The sequence below is a fragment of the Lycorma delicatula genome, chromosome 7 (genome assembly GCF_047948215.1).
Source record: "Lycorma delicatula isolate Av1 chromosome 7, ASM4794821v1, whole genome shotgun sequence".
Lineage (NCBI taxonomy): Eukaryota > Metazoa > Arthropoda > Insecta > Hemiptera > Fulgoridae > Lycorma > Lycorma delicatula.
Genome location: NC_134461.1, coordinates 131,455,453 through 131,476,912, shown reverse-complemented (window position 1 = coordinate 131,476,912; position 21,460 = coordinate 131,455,453). Strand labels below are relative to the sequence as shown.

General features: G+C 31.1%; 1 protein-coding gene and 1 long non-coding RNA gene across 2 annotated transcripts in view; one reads left to right on the top strand and one right to left on the bottom strand.

The window, feature by feature from the left end:
• Window positions 1-20,066, top strand: part of LOC142327943 (uncharacterized) — a 98,925-nt gene extending 78,859 nt beyond the window's left edge. Inside the window, exon 4 of the long non-coding RNA XR_012757129.1 lies at window positions 433-20,066. This is a non-coding gene — a long non-coding RNA (uncharacterized LOC142327943). The remainder of the gene's footprint in view (window positions 1-432) is intronic.
• The window catches only part of bs (serum response factor blistered), a 339,616-nt gene that overhangs the window by 191,545 nt on the left and 126,611 nt on the right, over window positions 1-21,460 (bottom strand). The window lies entirely within an intron of this gene.

The following is a 21,460-nucleotide window of genomic DNA, read 5'->3' as shown; positions in this document are numbered from 1 at the left end:
ACAGGAAATTGTCGAACGAAATCGTAAATTTATTTTACAAAATCACGTTCTAGATAATTAATTACTATCGTAAATATGTATAATTTAAACTGAATATTAATAAAATTCGGTTATAACTATTAAACTTCGGATAAATTCGGACGCTTTTTATATCCTCCGGATTCCTACATTCATTAGACTCGTCAAGAATTTTGGTACGCGTAGAAAAGTTATCGCTCGGGAGCGTAGAATTTTTTTAAACTGTCAAAATTAATTCGAAAATGATGACCGTGATGAAATAAATAAAACACGTGCAGACACACAAAAGGCATCAAAGCCATAATAGTCTTAATGTTTGGTTTAAATTTAAAAAAAATAATATATATTTTTTGTTTAAATAAATAAATAAAAATTACATACATCTATATATAATATATGTATTTTACGTTTCAGGTGCTGACAAAGTAAAAGGAAAAATCAACAACGTAGCGATGAACAACAACGGAATACGAAGACGGATAAGAAGAACAAGACAAGAATCATTCATACGCATTTTAAGCGTAGAAATATACTAATACATCTATATATATTATTCCTATTTATACCTAAATAAAGTATAAATATTCATAAAACACGCAATTATTATAAATATCTGTCATAGCAATGTACAGTTGCAAATAAGCTTAAGTAAATTTTAATATTTATGGGGATAAATATTGCTAACAATACATTTAAAAAAAAAATTAATCGTTACAATAAAAATAGAAATATAAAGTGAAACGAACAATAAAAATCGGTTACAATTAGTAATATAATATATAGAGAAGAGTATCGGAAATAAAATATCTTGAAAAATGAATTCCGTAGTAGGTGTCATTTTCTGTACGGCTCACTCGTGTCGCCCCATTCACAAGACGCGAGGAAATCAAGAGCGGAAACAAAAAGTAGAAGGTACAGTATCTGAAAATAGTTAGCCGACAATTTTCGTTTCCAAGAGAACGATTATTTTTATCGATTAATAATAACCGTCGAGAAGAAATCTGTCCGGAACTCCAGAACGCTTCTCTTAATATTAATATTAAACCTATAACGAATAAAGAAAATGTTGTAACCGAAAAAATGTATCTGATAAAAACAAGCGATAATTAATTACTATTTTCCATAACCGGTATTAATTATAAAGGTATTTTTATTAGTTAATAATACGCTCTTAACTGATGCGATTCAAATTAACGATAATCAGTCTTATACTGTACCAGATAAAATGAGTTCTTCTATGAAACTAAAAAAAAAGTTACATAATCGGTCGTAACTGTCTACCGGCATGTAACGTCAATATCTTTTAATACAAGCGAGTGCGCAAGCGTACGAAATGGAATAGCTTTAAGTGTACCAAGTTTTTTAAAAATTATTATTAGTTCGATTACGATTCGTAATTATGTGATTAGTATAATTAAGAATTAGCAAAATAAGAACTTACGATAACGACTTATGCACTGAATGTAATCGGATTAAAAAAATAAAAAAGTACGTTAAATTTGATAAAAATGTTAAACGTATTATTTTTAAAATTTAGCAAATTTCACTTTAAATAAATGTAAGCGATAATAAAATTTATCATTAATAGATTTTACATAAAACATACAAACAAAATAAGACGGATGGGTGACGCAAAGAGTAAGTGTATACACATATATATACTATACACTATATAGTACTGTACATACATGTATGTGTGTGTGTGTGTGTGTTCGTGCGCGCGCTCGCTCGCTAAAGTGTGACTAATAAAACATTCGATTCTATTTCTACACATCAGACAGAAAATAATACAATAATGATAAAGCATAAATTAAAAATACAATATCAACGATATTATTAGCTGTGAATTAACTATTTAATGCATCCCTCTTTTTAAAACTACCAATAACCACTACATATATATATATATATATAAATGGTCATCAAAAAACGATAAATTAAGGGATGTAGTATAAATTTTTCGATGTGGCGGGCCATTTAAACCTTTCGTAACTAGAAATCTTTAGCCGATTATTAAACACAAATGAATTAATTAATCGAGAGATTAAACAAAATAAAATCCGGATGGAATCGAATAAAACGCAGGACGTAATTCGACTAAATCTATTCTCCGTTAAAAATTTATCATCGGGAGTATCAACAAACAAACCGGTGTCTGAATTGTAAACAATAAAGAAACAACTTGCTACTCGTAATAAAACGGTTTTGCGATGCGAACAAATATTTGAAAATACTAAAAGACTAAATAATTGTTATATTAATTCTCTCTTTTAAATAAAATAGCATATCGTACCGCAACGTCTTTCACACGTCTGATAATATGGCTTCGAAGTTGTTTTGTATGAAATACAGTATCGAGGTGGACTATTTAGGAAGATATGTAAACGATCGATTGCAGGTTTTACTGAAACCGTAAAACCGACCGATAGCCCTTCATATTATTATTATATACACACGGATAAACTACAGCGGTTATTGCAAAAACGAATATTCTTCGTTTTAAAAATCATCAATGAATACAAACTTACAAGATTAGAAACGTGAAAAATTTAATTTCTTAGTAAATTGTGAAACACATAAATTATAAAAAAAAGAATTGATTTTTAATTAATACATTAAATTCTTTAAAAAAAAATAAGCCGATCATTAAATCATAAATTAAAAGAAAATTACTTAATTCAACCGATTAAAAAATAATAAGTTTCAAAAAAGAAAAGAAAATGTGTTGAAAAAGAAACAAACGAAGTGAAATTTATTAAATAAAAAAATGACTCGATACATATCTTCGACGGAAATCAATTAAAATTAAATTATTATTATTATTTTTTTTTAATAAAACTAAAAAAAGAAAAAAGACACAAATCGATGTAAAATATATACAAGCAATTAACGGTTATAATAAGAATCGATAAAAAATTCTTTATTATATATAATTTGAAAATAATCAGTCGATAAAATCATGTAGATATATCAAATTAACACGTGATTTAAGCGAAAGATATACATAAGAAAAAATCTCCACCTCCGGTGACCGAAAATTTAGGTTTATATATATAAATGTAAAAATAAATTAACCTTTTTCTTTTTTCTTTTTTTGTAACAGTATAATAATGTAAATATTTAGAAATGTAAAATCATTTTAAGGATTAATTTTAGAAATATATCGTGTGTAGAAAACAAAAAATAAAAAACGAGCCGATTTTTATCGTATAAAAACAAAAAAAAACAGTAGTAATAAACAAAAAATTGGGATTAAAAAACCGGTTGTGATTCGATAGATTGTAATTCAGAAAGATGTTTTTCGTGTTGTCATTAACACTTTTAGTCGGTAAATATTCGTTCTTGTTTAAATTTTCTTTGATAACTACACTCCTAACCGGGTATCCTCCTACATCGTTCGTTTACTTTCTGTGTCTCTCGCAGCGTTCTCTCGGTCGCTCTCTCTCTCTCTCTCTCTCTCTCTCTTTTTCTTCCGATCGGTAGTCGGCACTGTTTCTATTAAGATTCGCTGTGATATCGACGACGTTAGGAATGACCCTTTTCCAACAAATAATCACATGCATACACACAAAGAAGAACGCGCATACGCGTTACTTAGCGCGCTGTATTTATAATTAACCGATTGTCGACTACCTATCGCTACTACTGGACAGTTCTTCGGCGTTCATAAATGAATTTAAATCAATTTGAATAAATAAACAAACAAAGATCAAATTTTTTTCAAATTAATTAAATCGAGAATACATAATCAGGGTTTGATTTACCGTAGTTTATTTAAAGATAAAATAAAATAAATATTATTATTATTCGACCGTCGGATATTTTCCTCTTGCAGTTCCCTAGACGATTCGCTGAATCCGCTCGTTCCGCACTCCCGCTTAACTTTATTATTTTCTGCAAGAATTCATCTTCCGAAGAAAATGCCTTCGAGTATATTTTTATTATTTATAATAACAAATGCGTAAAGTAAATTCTTATTCAGACACAAAATCTAAAAAAAGTTGTGATTTGTTTTATATACGGGAAAATTTGAGTAGATATAAAAATTAATATCGTAAAAATATAATATTACCTCTCCCGATTCGAAAAAACTAATAATCATAAACATAATACACGACATTCCGATATCAACTAGCCTACTCAAAATCTGACCGACATAAAAAAAAAAAAAAAAAAATGTTTAATTTCTTATAAACAGCTTGGATAATTTTGATAAATTTTAATAGATAATTAAGTAATTTTAATAAGTAGAATACTTATCTTCTCGTGTTATATGTACGGTCTAAAGTAGTTCGTAACGTTTTAATATATCTATTTTCGTGATTACATTTACGTATATTTTACTACACATTTAAATACCCGTGCAATTTATAGTAACATAATGAAAAAAGAACATATAATTTTTAATTTGAAAGGACTACATCGCTGAATCGCTGTACATTGTTTAGAAACATCGGTCGAACGAACTACTTTTATATCCGTATCGGTATATGTAGACAGCGATTCTTACTAAAGCGTTAAAACAACAAATATGTTTTCATTAAATTCGTTAAAAAACAAAATTTTTGGACGAACTGTACAAAGACTATTTAAAAGAGGGACCGGAATAAACTGAATTTCTCTTCTTTTTTTTAAAATGGAGTATTTTCAAGGCGATTCTGCTTTACGGTGGATTTCAGAAGCGTTTTATAAATATACATAATCCATTAAATATACTTACGATCCGTAAAATAGTAGCGAAATAAACATTAATCATTTAAAGGAATCGAATCGCTTAATGCTGTAAAAGATGATAATTTATAATGATTTTTCATGTTTCGGTAAAAAATATACAAAGAAGTTTTTTCCAAACGTCGATAACTGTTTTTTAATAAAAAATATATTTCTAAATATATCAAAACACAATAATATTAACGAAAAAGATATTTTTATTTCCCATTAAGATACAGAATATAAACATTAATAAACAGTTTTTTTACACTGTCGACATCATTAAGCGTATTACACGAAGTTAAAAAAACTGATCGGGTAGACTTAAAAAAACCTTCATTGAAGTAATAAGAAAAACACCCGTATTTTTAACTGTGGACGTAAAAAAATGACATTTTATTACATTAAAATTAATTATATTTCGGCTGATAAAATTTGCCGACCAAAATTATTTAAAAAAAAGGGGGGAAATGAATGAGCGAGAAAAAAACACTTAAAAATGTGTAAAAACGTAAAAATTTCACAGGCGTTAAAAAAAGGATACAAATTATGAATGAAAAGTATAACAAAAAAAATTAAGACGACTAACTGAAAATTAAAAACGTGACATCGAAAGTAAAATCATATTAATGAATTGAAGATATAAAAAAAAAATACCAACAACCGGTCATTAAAGCCGAGTATCGAGAAAAAACATTACAGAAAAACTTATCCGGTCGAAAAACGTAAACTGTTAATATAAAACATATTAAATACGTAACAAAATTGAGATCCACGAAGAAAAAGAAATCGTGTTTGTAAAAACAAAAAAATATTCGTATATTTTTTGCTTTTTTTATAACAAAATTTTAACGTATCAATGCAACAATTTTTTCATACAATTCGAATAATTATAATAATAATAATAATACAAAAAAAACTTGTCTAACAATATTTTTATCGAAATCCTTTATAATGAATGAAAAATAACAAGAAATACAACAAAAAAAAAGTAGGGTGCAAGAAAAGTAACTAAAACAACAAACGATAAATAGATAGATGAGATGTAACCATAGATAATCTTTCAAGTATCGAGAAAAGACAAGTCGAAAGAATCCGTTAAGGAATTCCGGTTCGGATTATACGACGAACAAATTAAAAAATTAAACAAAATAAAAACCAACAAACAACTAATACAAATCAAAACGATAAATTATAAATCGAAAGTCAGTTGTCGTTTCACAACAGAATTGACGCGTTTTTTACCGAAAACGGCGGCAAAACGAGACTAATATACAAACTGACACGGACAACTTATCATATAAATTTTGTGCCGATATAAATAAATAAATATATGACTAAAGGACATATAGAAGTAGAAAAGAATTTATGTACTACCGTAACATCAAAAGGATGCCTCATTATAAAAATACATGTGTTCTTACGACGAACAAAGCGGAGAACCCAGATGTATGAATTATTAATAATTCTAGGGTATTTCATTTATCGATATCGTTACGTAACTAATAAATAATAACCTTAATATTATACGACATACAATATTTATAATACCTAATACAAATGTAAGCAAAAAAAAGCCGTTATTTTAAAATATGTAATTACAGTAACAAAGACGTAGACCAAAAATTGTTTTTTTTAACCGGAAATAAAAAGATACTTAACTCGTTTAAAAAATTAAATGTTTACATTTAAGTGTTTATTAAAAATCCATTTTAAAATTTAAAAAAACGTAGCTAATTATTTAAAAAAAATTAAACCGTTTCTTTATGTTCATGAAAAAAATCCTTTTAAAATTAAAAAACAAACATCGATAAATTATATTAATCAGGTATTATTAAAAAAGTTCGCTTCTTAAACTTCTTAAGAATTAAAAGTCTTAAATGAATCGATCTAATGACACGGTTTTTAGCAAGAAACCATTATTTACCGGGTTTTTTCAATTACTGCCCGCAAGGGAATCCTTGACCAAAAATTACAAAAAATATTTTGTAATAAAACTTCCTTTGCTGAATTTTTTCTCTTCACCATTTTACAAGAATTAAATCTTTCATCCGCACCGAGTAAACCACAAAAAAAGTGTAACTAAACTAAAAATAATGTTACAAAAAGGAAATTGGAAAAAGGGAAATTCTCGCTTGAAATTAAAATCTGCAAAAGAAAGTTTTTTCAGTTTTATTTTCTTCTATCGGGATGTTTTTGCGACATCAACCCGATCGAGTAAACGTACAAATAATATACAGGGTCCGATTTTGTAGTAATTGTTATGTTGGCACCACTGTCAATGAGAAGGCGGGAGTGTTGTACATCGACAGGTCCATTTACGCTATTTCAGTAGCCGGTATGTCGTGGTCGGGTGAACAACGGAGCTTTTGTGATCGAAGCCTATTAAAAAAAAAAAAGACTCGGTTATTGTAACACAGCGTTTATTTCGCAGACATTTCAATTTAAATCGACACGCGTCTGTTCCTAGCAGGAATACGATATTGTTGCGGGTGAAGAATTTTAGGAACACATCGTCTGTTTTAAAAATGAAACCGACAGGACAAAAATGGACTATGAGGACGCCTGAAAACATTAACGCTTTAAGGTTAGCTGTTACGCGGTCTCCACGACGTTCAGCAGCGAAACGTGCTGCTGCGCTAGCCATTTCCGATCGAAGTGTTCGACGAATTCTTCATGCCGACCTGAAATTCCATCCGAATAAGATGATGTTAGTGCTGCAACTTAATGCAAATGACCGGGCGACTCGCAAAGCAGGTTGCGAGGTCATCCTCGAAAATGTCCACCAGGATGCCGTTATTCTTTTAAGTGACGAGGTACATTTTCATCCGTCAGGATTTGTGAATAAACAAAATTACCGTTATTGGGCTTCCCATAATCCACGGCAAATTCTTGAAAAACCATTTCACAGTCGATATGTTACAGTGCGGTGTGCGGTTTCAAAGTTTGGCATAATCGGCCCGTATTTTTTTGAGGAGTTAAATCGCAGAGTAACAGTAATATCTCATCGATACGTAAACATGTCGAATGAATTTCTGCGACCGAAACCGAATGACTTTCAAGGACATGAAATTTGGTTTCAACAGGACGGTGTCACCGCCCGTACGGCGAGAATCGCAATTGATGATCTGCGAGAAACCTTTCCTGGACGTTTGATTTCCCGATTTGGCGACATTCCTTGGCCGGCGCGTTCACCTGATCTGGCTGTTTGCGATTTTTTTCTGTGGAGGTCTCTCATACATAACGTCTAGTCGACCACAGTCAATCGCAGAACTCAAGGAGGCCATTCAACGAGAAATTGAAGCGGCTCCACGAGTGATGATTGAGCGAGCAACGTCAAATTTTAGAATGAGGTTAAGCTAGTGTGTGAGGAGTAATGGAAAACATTTGGAAACACAGTTTAATTATTATCCCTCAAAAACAGTCAGGTTTATATGCCGGGCCCTCTATTATTCGACGACAGTTGAAGCCATCCGTAAACCACATCACGCGTGTAAATCGGTATAATTAAACAAATTTATTCTGTTTCGTTAAAAGATATTTTCCCATTTATACGCAGTAATTCCATTGAAACAAAAAAAATGAAATTATCACAGTTTTTAAAATAATCGAACCAAATTTAGTTTGAGAAAAAGACGATTCTTTACATTTTGTGAAACGTAAAAATAATAGAAAAGAAAGCTATTTTTGGGAATTATAATATAAATATATTTACAGACTCAGATCGACCACTCCTGTGACGTGTGGTTAATCGAACCCAACCACCAAAGAATAGCCGGCCTCCGTGGCGCGAGTGGTAGCGTCTCGGCCTTTTATCCGGAGGTCCCGGGTTCGAATCCCGGTCAGGCATGGCATTTTCACACACGCTACAAATCATTCATCTTCATCCTCTAAAGAATGCCTAACGGTGGATCCGGAGGTAAAAAAAAAACACCAAATACCGGTATTCGTAGTCTAGCACTGAAATTCGTATAAAAGCAACCGTCTTTATAAGGACTCACACATTAGAACTCTCTAAAACAATATCGTATCTTTAAAACAAGATACTGAGAAATTTCACGGATATTGATAAATTAAAAAAGTCAATCGGTTTTGTAAATTTTATTCGCCGTACCATCCATCATTAACAAGTACAGACTTGATTTCATCAGGCACTCGAAATACAACTAGCAAAAAATAACGCAGTAACTTATGAAACGTTTTAACTTTAATCCTTTTTTCTTATCCGATAATACAGTTTTTCTACATATTTTGCACTTAAAAGATTTTATTAAAATTAAAAAAAAAACACAATAAAAGAATCATTCTGATCGGCCTGGCGGCTCTCGAGTTTTCAACAGGAAAAAGAGGTAAAAAGAAACAAATAGGCCTGCAATGAATTTAAAAATGAAAAAAATTCACGATTAAAGTATTTAAGTCACAAAAATAAGTCTCTATAAAAGGTCGTGTATTTATAAAAATATATATTAAAAGTAAAATGTATAACACAAAAATTAAACCGCTAACACAGTTATAGGTCTTTCCCGTCACGCGCTCTTTTGCTGATGTACGGCTTACACACACAACTCAATTTATAATATTTATCGTTTTATTTAAATATAATATTTTTTGTTTATTTAATTCAACGATTCTAACTAATGCGCGGTTGTGACAGTACTAGCGGCCACTTTAAATACTTTTTTAAACTTTAAATATTATTCACTTATTTAATTCTACCGCTCGCCTATGACGTCACAACATTACGGGAGACTACAACAGCTTTACGTCAGTGCTACACTAGCGCTCTTTGTGGTGAGAGGGGGAACTAATAACTCAGTATACCCTCTAAGCCGCTAATTCAGTTAGATAATTTTTTGGGATGAGGGTAGGATTTTGCAAAAATTATTTTCTAAATCGCCTTATATGTCCAGAACTGCTCGACCGATTTTGAACAAACTTTGTCAGGTTACTGCTATATTTGAGGCGTTGATGCCATTAAATTTTGAACTTAGAGGGTCAAGGAGGTTAGGGTGTAGAGCAAGACCACCTTCAGTATCTTGAGATTTTGCCTAATTATTTCTTATTTTTCTTAGGCGCATTTGTTGACGATCGCAGTATAACAACATTTCCAAAAATAATTTTTGGAAAATAATTTTCGTCAACAAATGCGCCTAAGAAAAATAAGAAATAATTAGGCAAAATCTCAAGATACTGAAGGTGGTCTTGCTCTACACCCTAACCTCCTTGACCCTCTAAGTTCAAAATTTAATGGCATCAACGCCTCAAATATAGCAGTAACCTGACAAAGTTTGTTCAAAATCGGTCGAGCAGTTCTGGACATATAAGGCGATTTAGAGTGCGACACCGAACACACACGTACATACGAACATCCGGAAAATTTCCATCGGATTTTTTGGATTCCTTACGTGTCAAAATGTAAAGATCTGATGAAAACCGCATATGTACAAATCGGACCGATTACAATATTTTCCCTTCTAAAGATGTAGCGCTAGACGGGAAAGTACTATTTAAAATGTTTATAAAAATACTCGAACTTTTGTCGCGTTTGATTATATCTATTATTATTCTGTGCTTTATCAGAAATGTATTATTCTGAAATTACTTAAAATAGTATTTACGTATATAACTAACACGCAGAACTTATAAATTCCAGTATACTACATCAAAATTAAATACGTATATGTAAATTAATAACAACGATTCAGTAGATTTATGTAATACGTATGACCGTAGTTACTGAAAGAAGGATATCGATTTTGTTAATACAAGTACGTTCAGGATAATTTACATCGGATGATTTTCAGTTTTTAGCTTTACTTTGAATACCTAAATCTTAAACGGAGCCTTGTAATAAAATGTTTTTGAAAAATTTCCTTCTCAAACGTTTTTATTTTTTATCCTTGTAACGGTTAAAATAATTTTCGTTATTCAACGGGTGGTTTGAAATCTATATCACCTTTTGTAGAGTTAAACGGGAAGGAATGTGCCCCTCAACAACTTACGCGAACGAGTACAATCATCACTTCATTTAAAATCTTACATACATATTAATACCGACATAGGTCGACTGAATATTTAAACTATTTTTTTTTAAGTATCAAAATAAAAACTCGATGCAGTAATGAATCTGTAAAAGCGTGTAATAATGATTTACATATAAATTCCGGCAAAAAATATAGAACAAAACAGATGAATAATCTGCCGCTTAGATTATACGCTGCTTGTCAGTAGACGTACCAAAAAAATTTAACCGGTTAAAACGGAAAACCGATCGTTTCTTTCCGTTTTTCTCCCGTCTTTATCCAACTCCCACAAGCAGAATCATTTTTACTCGCTATATGTACTCTATCGATAAGAAACGTCTTACTTATCCGATCGTACGCCAAAAACATACTGTAAAAAAGTCAAAGATAAATCAATAAAAATAATCTTGACCGCTTTATAAGAGAATTGCGTGTTTTATTTCGAATGAACCATTTTCTATAATAAAAATGGAAAAGGACATAAAACGTGAAAAAAAAGAAACGGAAATCAGTAAAAAGGGGAGGATATCGGATTTTGTAAACTATTTTTTCTTACGTACTTAATTGAATGCGCTCACTTTTCGGAATTTAATCGGAAATATAGGTAAGGTTTGTTTTTAAACATGTTCTCATTCAAAAACTGCAGTCTGAAATATATACATAAACGCAAAATCGTAAGGCGACCAAAATAAAAAAAATGTCTACATCACTTAGGTCAATTACATACATTACGATACATTTACTATAACAATATATATATATATATATTTTTTAAATTAATTTAATAATTCCAAAATAACATGAATAGATATCGAAAAAACCATCAACAAAAAATAGATATACCAAATTATAATTTTATTTTTCAAGCCGTACCCCTCCGATCTAATAAGATTGTAACGGTTTTAAATACTAATATTTTGGTCTATAATGTATAATTTAAACCAAGAGTATATAGATCAAAGAAACAAAAATAAAACAAAGAAAAAAATTGAAAAAGAAACCGATCATTTCGCCCGCGATCTATATTAAACTTTTACCGTATAAAATTATAATGTGCAATGTACTTTTATACGGAAACGACTAAAAAATTTAGAACCGATGACTAATTTTATTCGTAAGTTCGGTATAATAATTAATAATTGTTTATTCTACAGCGTATAAGGATTAAATTTAATTTTACACAGTGAAAATGTAAAATCTATATAAATAACTTTCTATCCGAACTTCTAATTAATAATTAAATCCCCTCCAAACAAAAAAAAAAATAAAAAAACAAACTGTAACGAATAGTAACAATAAGATCTAATCGACGTGGCATTATTAAATACTATTTTTATATTCGCAAAGAAAAAATTTGGTATAAATTTAAAATAAAATACATCTCATCTACTAAACGTTGATACTGATTATCCGTATTAAATTTTATAAACATTTACACACGTATTTTGTATTCTAAGTAGTAGCAGGATCAGTGTTCTGCCGTTTAGCAGATCCTTACACGGCATCGGCTCTCCATTCTTTTCTATTTTCAGCTAACGTTTTGTAAGAACATAACTTAATTTTACCACAATATTATCGACCAGTTTCCTGTTTTCGTCTTCCTCTCCCTCTCTTACCGTTCGGTGTACCCTCTAAGACGCCCTTCAACAAACAGCCCTTCCGTAACGCACGTCTATCCGGTTTCACTTTCGATCTCTCAAAGTCTGCGATAGCGATCTACCGTCTCCCGCTTTCTCTAACACTACTGTCCTTCCGCTTTATCTTTTCCATCCTCCTCCAGATCCACATTTCAAAAGCCTCCGATCTTTAGTCGTCTTTCTCGCATAAAGCCCGCGTCTGCGCCCCGTATAATATTACACTCCGTACAAACAATTTGGCGAGTCTTTTCCTTAGACGTTTATCAAGGTTACCGCACAAAAAGCTTCTTTTTCATTGAAAGCTTCTTTGCCGTTGCAATTCTAGCGTTTACTTCGTTTGCGCATCTCATAACATAACAGATAATGTTCCCAAGATTTTTAAGGCTCCACATGTTCGATTCCTTCTCATTCTAATAAGTCGACTAACATTCTTTTCTTATCTTTGTCGTTCGTCACACATTAAGACTTGTTACAATCGATTTTCATAAATCCTTATACGATCCAAGTTTATCAGAATTCCAGCAAGCGTCTTATATAATCAGAAAATCTGACGTATTCTATTCTCTTCCCGCCAAAACTTACACCCCCTTTCAATTCACGCAGTTTTCTACGAGTTACTTAAGACAAATGTTAAACAGGGTAGGTAAGCGACGGCAACCCTTTTATTTCCATCTGTATACTAAGCGAGCTGAAGATTTGCCTGTGTCTTTGTCAACCGAACTGTCGTCTGGTTTAAGCGGGGCGGGCGAGCGGGGTTTGTTGTACTATCAAATCGGATGATATCCTATCGCTAATAACAAGACACGCTGGTATATAAAATGCAGACACCGCTACTAGTACAATACAATGACTAGTACACCAGACCAGTGGTCACCAAAGTAGGGTACGAGTACCCCAGGGAATACCCAAAGTAGTATACTACTTCGGGACGCCAAAGTAGTATAAATAATTTAATTCTTGACTACAACACACACACCTATATTAGTAGTATAAGGTGGGGTACAGCTTATAATTATTTTCGTCTTAGGGGTAGGCGAAAAAAGTTTGGAGATCGTTGCACTAGACTAGATACGAGGTACACTTAATTAGAAAAATACTTAAAACTTTAAACGTAACGATTAAACTTAATTCACAGTTCCTTAAAACTTTTACTTATTTAAAACTCCGAGTTTAAAAATCCAATTTAAAACCATCTGCGTATACGATATCCGGTTCTATTATTTTTCCAAAACAAATCTTTTACGTACAAAAACGCTACATTACACTCAAGACTTACAAATCTCATGTCTCAACTTCGAATTTTACTGTATATATATATATACGGTAATATATATATATATATATATATGTTTTAATGATAAATTAACGACGGTATACTAGAAATATCATAAGGCATGGCCGATTAAAATATGGGATCGTCGATCTCAATTGATCAATTTCTTCCTCCTTTCGGAATAATGTAGACGGGCAACGGTCGCGTCGAAACCTTTAAAAATCATTTTATTAGACGCAGGATTCATTCAATTTTATTTTCAGCCTTATGAATGAAGTAAAATAATTAAAAAATATAACCGCGTTACTCGAAATTTTGGCCGACAGCTATAATTTCCATTTATAACTATACTGCAGCAATAGTGAAAGTAGAAAAAAATAGAATATAAAAACCATTTCAAAACACGTTTTCTTCTACAAGCTGACGAAAAACAAACTTCCTCTATCCATATAACCACTCTTCTACGCCAAAGTGTTTAATAATTAATGTCGACACAAAATTTATTTCTTTTTTATAACAGAACCTAATATTCCAGTCGTCTCCCCATCCCACAAAATTTTAATATATGCAACTAAAAAACTGATACCACTTTTTCTTTAAAATAAATATATATACTCGTGTGTATATATATATATATATAAATATAATTTTATAGATTACAAACTGAACAATTATAATTATTAGGGCTACATAAATTATAATAAAAAAATCATTTTTAGAGGTTTACTTTGAATAAAATTAAATTTTCATCCAGTATATAAATGTATCGCAATTATTCGTAAGTTATTACAGTAAATTATAATAGATTAGAAAAACCGCTCAGTAGCAAATAAGTTAAATCGTTTCAAAGTCACAAATAAAACTGGAACAAGATTAAAAACATCTCGATTTTGTAGAAAAAATAAAACCTTCGAATTAAAATCATCCTACTTTTAATTTCATCGTGTGGGCTTAAAAGAAAAAAAAGAACAGTTCCATATAAGAACTAAGTTATACAAATAGATGATTAACGCATTAAGCGCTTCAAGAGTATAACTAGCACACAACATAAAATAGATCATATTTAATCAAACATCTACCTACACATACGATAAATAGTAGATGAAAAAAAAAATTCAATCGACAAATTACTGTAATCTTTATCGATAATGTATAATAACGGCAATTATCCTACACTTTAATTTTTTTTATTTTTGATATTCAGTCATTCGACCGGTTTGATGCCCTTCTAATATTTCTTTCTATTCTGTGCTGAACTCTTGGTGGTCTAGATATACTAATTACCTACGTCTTCAATTGTCTTTTAAATATTTATTATATATATATATTTTTTTCTAACGTTTGTGTTCCTTTACTGTTTTATCCTTGAACCGGTCCCGGATGATTTGTATATTACACGTAAGAGTCTTTCTGTATCAAAGTTTTGCCACAGATTTCTCTCTTACATAAATCTTATTGAAATGTCATCATTTCCCTAGTAATTTTCGACATCCTATAAGAACACATTTAAAAAGCCTTTAATTTTTCTTGTAATATTTTTCCGTATTTCTATCGCCACGTTTCATCGCTACACTCTCTACGAATAATTTCTTTTTATTCTTCGGTCTACGTGTGAAACGATCGATTTCTATTCTTAGTTGCAGTTTCAATTTCTTAATTACTTCATTTATCCTTAATAATTCTTCTACTAAATGAACAAAATTGTGCGAATCAACCGCGTTACCCTCTGTATATTTAACTCTGATTATACTTCATATCGGATTGAATTCCGCTAAGGAGTCGTTTCAAAAAGTATATCTACTAAATTATTATTTTTTAGATAAACAAAAATCATTATCAATACTTCCATCTTTTTGCTAGTACAAAAAACGTTTCACGTATTCTGATTTGCGCGCGCGCGCTTACACACACATAACTGTTCCGTTGGTTTTATTCCCTCCCTTTTCTTCTTTCTTTTTTTTTTGTTATGAAAGAGCGGGCATCAATAGCTATGCGGTCAATAGCCCGGTGGAAATCGTTAGCGTATGAAAAGATGGCGTACCTGACCGGGATTCGAACCCGGGACCTCCGCACGAAATGTCGATATGCTACCTACTCAGCCGCGGAGGTCGGCTTTATTTTTTAACCTTTTAAATGTTAATAATATACATTTTTATGTATACAGAGTGTCTCGGGAGGTGTCGGCCAAACTTACGGGACCGATTCAGTACATCAAAATAACTTTCACTCCGGTAAACTGTTTAAAAATAATTTCTGTTCTCAACAATAATAATAGAACAGGCGAAAAATTATCAGACTGCATAATTCTTGCGATAATCTTCAACAATATCGACCGTATCTCAGACGTTTATAAACAGATTTAAACAAAGAAGGTGGAATTGTGTTCACGATAAAAAGATTAACATTTTACACGATAAAAACAAAATTCGATAAAAGTAATATTTTCGAAGCTATTACCGATCGAAACATTTAAATGTTATTGAAATTTTCAAAGATATAACTTTCCAACTTCTTTGTTACGTAGATGATGTTGGGTACATGTACAAAAAAATTTTCCTTACAACACCTGAATCTATTCTTAAGATATACATTTGTATCGAAAAAAGAACAAAATGACGAACAGAGGAGGAAATGAAGCATTTGTCATGAACTTTTTTTGTTTATTTTGGTGTCCTGAATCCGTCTCTAACTTAGCCAAAATTCCTAGAACATTCGTCTGTATTCACGTAAAATTTTATTAATTCCGTACAATTTATACTATTTTTTTTAAACCCGACCGATAATAATGAAATCTCCAATTTTAAATTCTCATGTTTACAGGTTACTCTAAAACATTTAGTATCCGGTAAAATACAATAGAGTTCAATAAATATCTCAAATACTGACGATTTCATTTTTTACAAAAACTTTAAACGTACACAAAAATGTACCCCTCTTCAGTGTTACGTTTGCTAGTTTACCTATAAATAATTTTTCAAACGGTTTTTTCTAGGTAAATCCGAAAATACTTTCTTCTTCTTTTTAGGTTAAAATTTACAAAAATTCTTAACGAATCGTTTTAAACTGTTATGCGTTACTACTGCGGACTCGCTAAATTTCAAATTACTATCTTTTATACTTTTTGTACGAAGACGTAACATATTTTGCCTGTTAGAATTATAAAGGTAATGGACAATGTGTCCGCTTCGTCGCCGATTCGGTATAATAAATGAAACAAAGTTACGATAAGCAGATTTATAACATAGATTTTTTTTTATTTATTAAATAAAATGAGGGGATTAAAAAATGACGTGCAATAAGATTTAACGTTTTAAATTTTTATACTACGTGACCTGCTTGGTCGTGGACACCGATATTTATTTTAACGTGGAATATAATACTAAAGTAAATAAAATTAAAGGTTTTAAAGAGACTCGAACCTTTACACTCTACCGACGCGCTTTCCAGATCGCCACACTTAACAAGTAAATATATTTAAATACCTGAGGGGAATCTACTTTTATATCAGAAAAAAATATCAGAAAAAAAAACATTCGGCAATGTGAACCACTTTTCCGATATATATTTAATAAAAATAATAACTCAAAGACTTTTGAAGTTTTTTTTTTTAACTTTAGAATCGTTTACTTTGATAAATGCAATGATATGTAAAATAAAAATGTCGGTGATATAATAGGATTTATTTTTTAAATATATAAAAATAAAAGTTAATTAAATTTAAAAAAAGTCAAAATATCGAAAAGAATTCATTTAAATGTATAATGTTAATTAAAAAATATTTTTAAAATTAACAAAAACAAAAAAATAAAAAACGAGACGTTACAGTCGATTTTTATAAAATTATGTCAAAAAATAAAAATCTGCTATAAGAATACGTAAATTATTTTTATTATCAATTAAATGGAAAAAAAATATAGCTGATGAGATTTTCTATCTCGTCGGAAATGGATATATAATTTTAAATTTAATTAAACGTTAATTAATTTTTTTTAAAGTTAAATAAATAAATAATAATTTTTTATTTAATTGGTTCGAACCAGGTGTACTCGTAGCATATAAACACAAAGTTTAATATCTTATTTATGAAATTCAAGCTTTTTTTATTTTTTGTTATTATACAATAATTCAGTATTTAAATATATATATAACAGTATTTGAATGGGTATTAAAATATCAATATTTAAATATACACAAAGATAATCTTTTTAAATCCTCCTTCGTACAACTTATATAAGACGTTATATTAATTTTTGGAGGTTTAATTAAACGGCTCTAACGTCAATAATTTTGTTTCTTTCAAATTATAATCACAAACTCATAAGACAATCACATAATCGATACAAATCGTTTAATATTCCATGAAAATCACTTCAGCGTTCTGAAGTTATAGGAGAAACAAACGTACCATCAAAACATATACGGTCATCTTGATCTAATCGGTAAAAAAAAAACGTAAATAGATTTCCGAGCGACATTTATTCGATTACGTAAATAATTTATGAAATTATTAATATCGATTAATAAATCGATGTAAATTTTTTTTTACTAAATTAATACGAGATAAATTATTCGTAGATGCCTAATACCGTATTATTTATTTTTAAAACTATTAACGTGAGAATCGTTTACATCAGAAGAAAATAATACAAAACAGACTGAGGAAGACATTCAATCGACGATAGACACAAATAATACATAGACGCGACACACACGCAAACATATATAAATGAATATACGAAACCGCAAAACACGTGAGAATAATCTGCCGATATCAGAACGATAGAGGGCAGGAAGAAAAGAATCGCGGAAACCAGATCAGGTTTGTCCTATCTGATATTAAGAATTCGTTAATTAGTTTTTATTTTGACAAAGTAAATAAATAAAAGAACTAAAAACCAAATCTCAATGAACATGGAGGGGGAGGTGGCGGCGGTAGTAGACCGGGTAACTGGACATCAGCGACGGCAAAGTAGCAGTTAATACGTTAATAAATAAAACCGTGGGAATCTAACATCGTGGGAAACAAATTTATTACTAAAATTTCGGGTAAAATAGTAATTATTATAATTAGAATAAAAATATATAAATAACGTAAATTAAAAATAAAATTTGGGATCGTCTTCCTACTAAACCGATCTTAGTTTCTTTTTTTTAACGATAAATAAATCTGGAGATATAGTTCGATTAAAATCCAAAAAGAAATTACTTTCTCGCTTTTTCCGTTATTTTCATTCGCGAATACGAAAATATCATTACTTCAACAGATAAGAAAATAAATAAATGAAATAAAACGATTTACTTAATAAACAATGTAACTCGGGTATAACAAAAGCCAAAGTTTGTTTCTCTTTACAACTAAGTCTATTACTCGTCTAAATACTACACCGGAGCGGTACAGATTTTCGTGTAGCAAAAATCTGACGCGTTAAGTAGATTTAATCCGCTTGTATACCGGTAATGATTAATAAATAGATATTTATTATAATTTTACCGAAGAATAAATAGGAAAAAAATACGAGAAACCAACTAAACTATCCATTTACCCGGACAAATTTCGAATACTCTTCATTTTTATTTAAATCAAACGTATATCGAACTATAAAAAACCGGTAAACAAACAATTACGTAAAGTTAGTATAATTAAATATAATACAACGTCGACTGTAAGAAATCCGATTTTATTCGCATATTGCTACGACGTTCATCGGACCGTTACGAGATAAAGCGATCTGGAATATCTTTGGATAGATGAAAAAACAGAGGCGATGAAAAGTTAAACAAACATTAATTCCGGCTATCGGCAGACCCGATGCTTATTCGGTCACGGAAGAAATTGCGATAATGATTTACGACCGGTATTAAGCAGCCTTAAACCTACACTAACGTATGCGTATAGAAACATAACATCCTTATATGGAAAAGCAAGACGATCTTGTTACATCGATGTCTCTATTACCAGAAAGAACGTAAGAAAAGTAGAAGGCGACCAAAATAATTAAGATTAACCGATTCTTATTCGAGTTATTATTATATTTAATTTAATCGCATTTTTAATATACGCCGTTCTACATATAAATAAATAACGTATTCCTTGTTACGTGAAAATTAATTTTCCTTGGTTAACGCGAACCTTCTTTTATAATTGATTAAATAAAACCGTTTAGAATAAACGAGTAAACTACGCGATTATTATTTCAGGAAGGCGAGAAAAATAGATTTTATTTCGACGTAAAAATCTAAGTCTTTCAGGGAGGGAATCGTACGCGAGGCTTCGATCGACATTACTATTTCACGACCGACCGAATCTCAAATTTACAAATAACATCGTTAAACAAAACCGGTCGCTTATGTAATACGGCGGTTACTTAAAGAATGCCTATTTATCCAGAAACGTTATTTAAATTTCATTTAACTTAATTTTTAACCGGCATCGAATACCGTGCTCTTCAGCGGGTAATAAACGTTCGTATTATTTTAAATATTTTATTCATCGTTCCGGGACCGATCAAATACAACAAATTTCATTAAAAAAATATTAACATCCGTTACGCGGCTAAAGCCGCGTAACGGGGAATTCCTATAACTGTGGGTTGTTTCTGATGCACGGCTTACACACACGATTTAATTAAAAATATTTCGAATTTTATTTAAATATAATATTTTTTCGATTATTTAATTCAACGATTCTAATTAAAGCGCGAGAGCATACCGTATTTAATCCGCGCAGATGTGGCGGTACCAGCGGCGACGGTAGGCGCTAACTAAATTAATCTAATTTTACAACTTACATACGTAAAATAAATTTCACTTGTACGGTCGGCATACTGGTGTAGCTAGCCGCGAGGCTTAACGCACCAGGTAGCGAGTCGACCGGGCGATCTAGTTCGAGACCCGGCCAGACCGAGTTACTTTTTTACTCTTTAAATATTATTCGTTCATTTAATTCTACCGCTCACCTGTAACGACACAACATAGCAGTAGTTTACAGAATTTTTTTGGGGTAGGGGTGCGATTTTGAAAAAAAGATTTTTTGCAGATACTGCTATTTTAACCCACCGGGTTGGTCTAGTGGTTAACGCGTCTTCCCAAATCAGCTGATTTGGAAGTCGAGAGTTACAGCGTTCAAGTCCTAGTAAAGCCAGTTATTTTTACACGAATTTGATTACTAGATGGTGGATACCGGTGTTCTTTGGTGGTCGGGTTTCAATTAACCACACATCTCAGGAACGGTCGAACTGAGAATGTACAAGACTAAACTTCATTTAACACTCATGCATATCATCCTCATTCATCCTGTGAAGAATTATCTAAACGGTAGTTACCGGAGGCTAAACAGGAAAACGAAAAGATACAGCTATTTTACAGCCGTTAACAAATCCGGCTAAGAAAAATAAGGCCTTAATTAGGTGAAATTTCGAGATTCTGAGGGTTACCTTACTGTACAGTGTCACCCCGTCGACCTTGTGAAGTTGATAATTTAACGGCATAAACGCCCCATACATAGAAGTAAACTGACCGAGTTTTTTTCAAAATCCGTTCAGTAGTTCTGGATATATAAGGTGATTTAGAGGGCGACACCGAACACAAGTATTCCCGAACATTAACATCCGGTAAATTTCCATCTGGTTTTTTGGGTTGCTTAGGTGTCAAAACGTCAAGATCCTATGAAAACCCCATATGCCCAAATCGGACCGATTACAATACTTTCCCTTGTGCAGCTATAGCTCTCCTATAGCGGCATCTAGACGGAAAGTAAAAATCGGTTGATTCGAATGATATTCCTGAATTCTGGAGATATT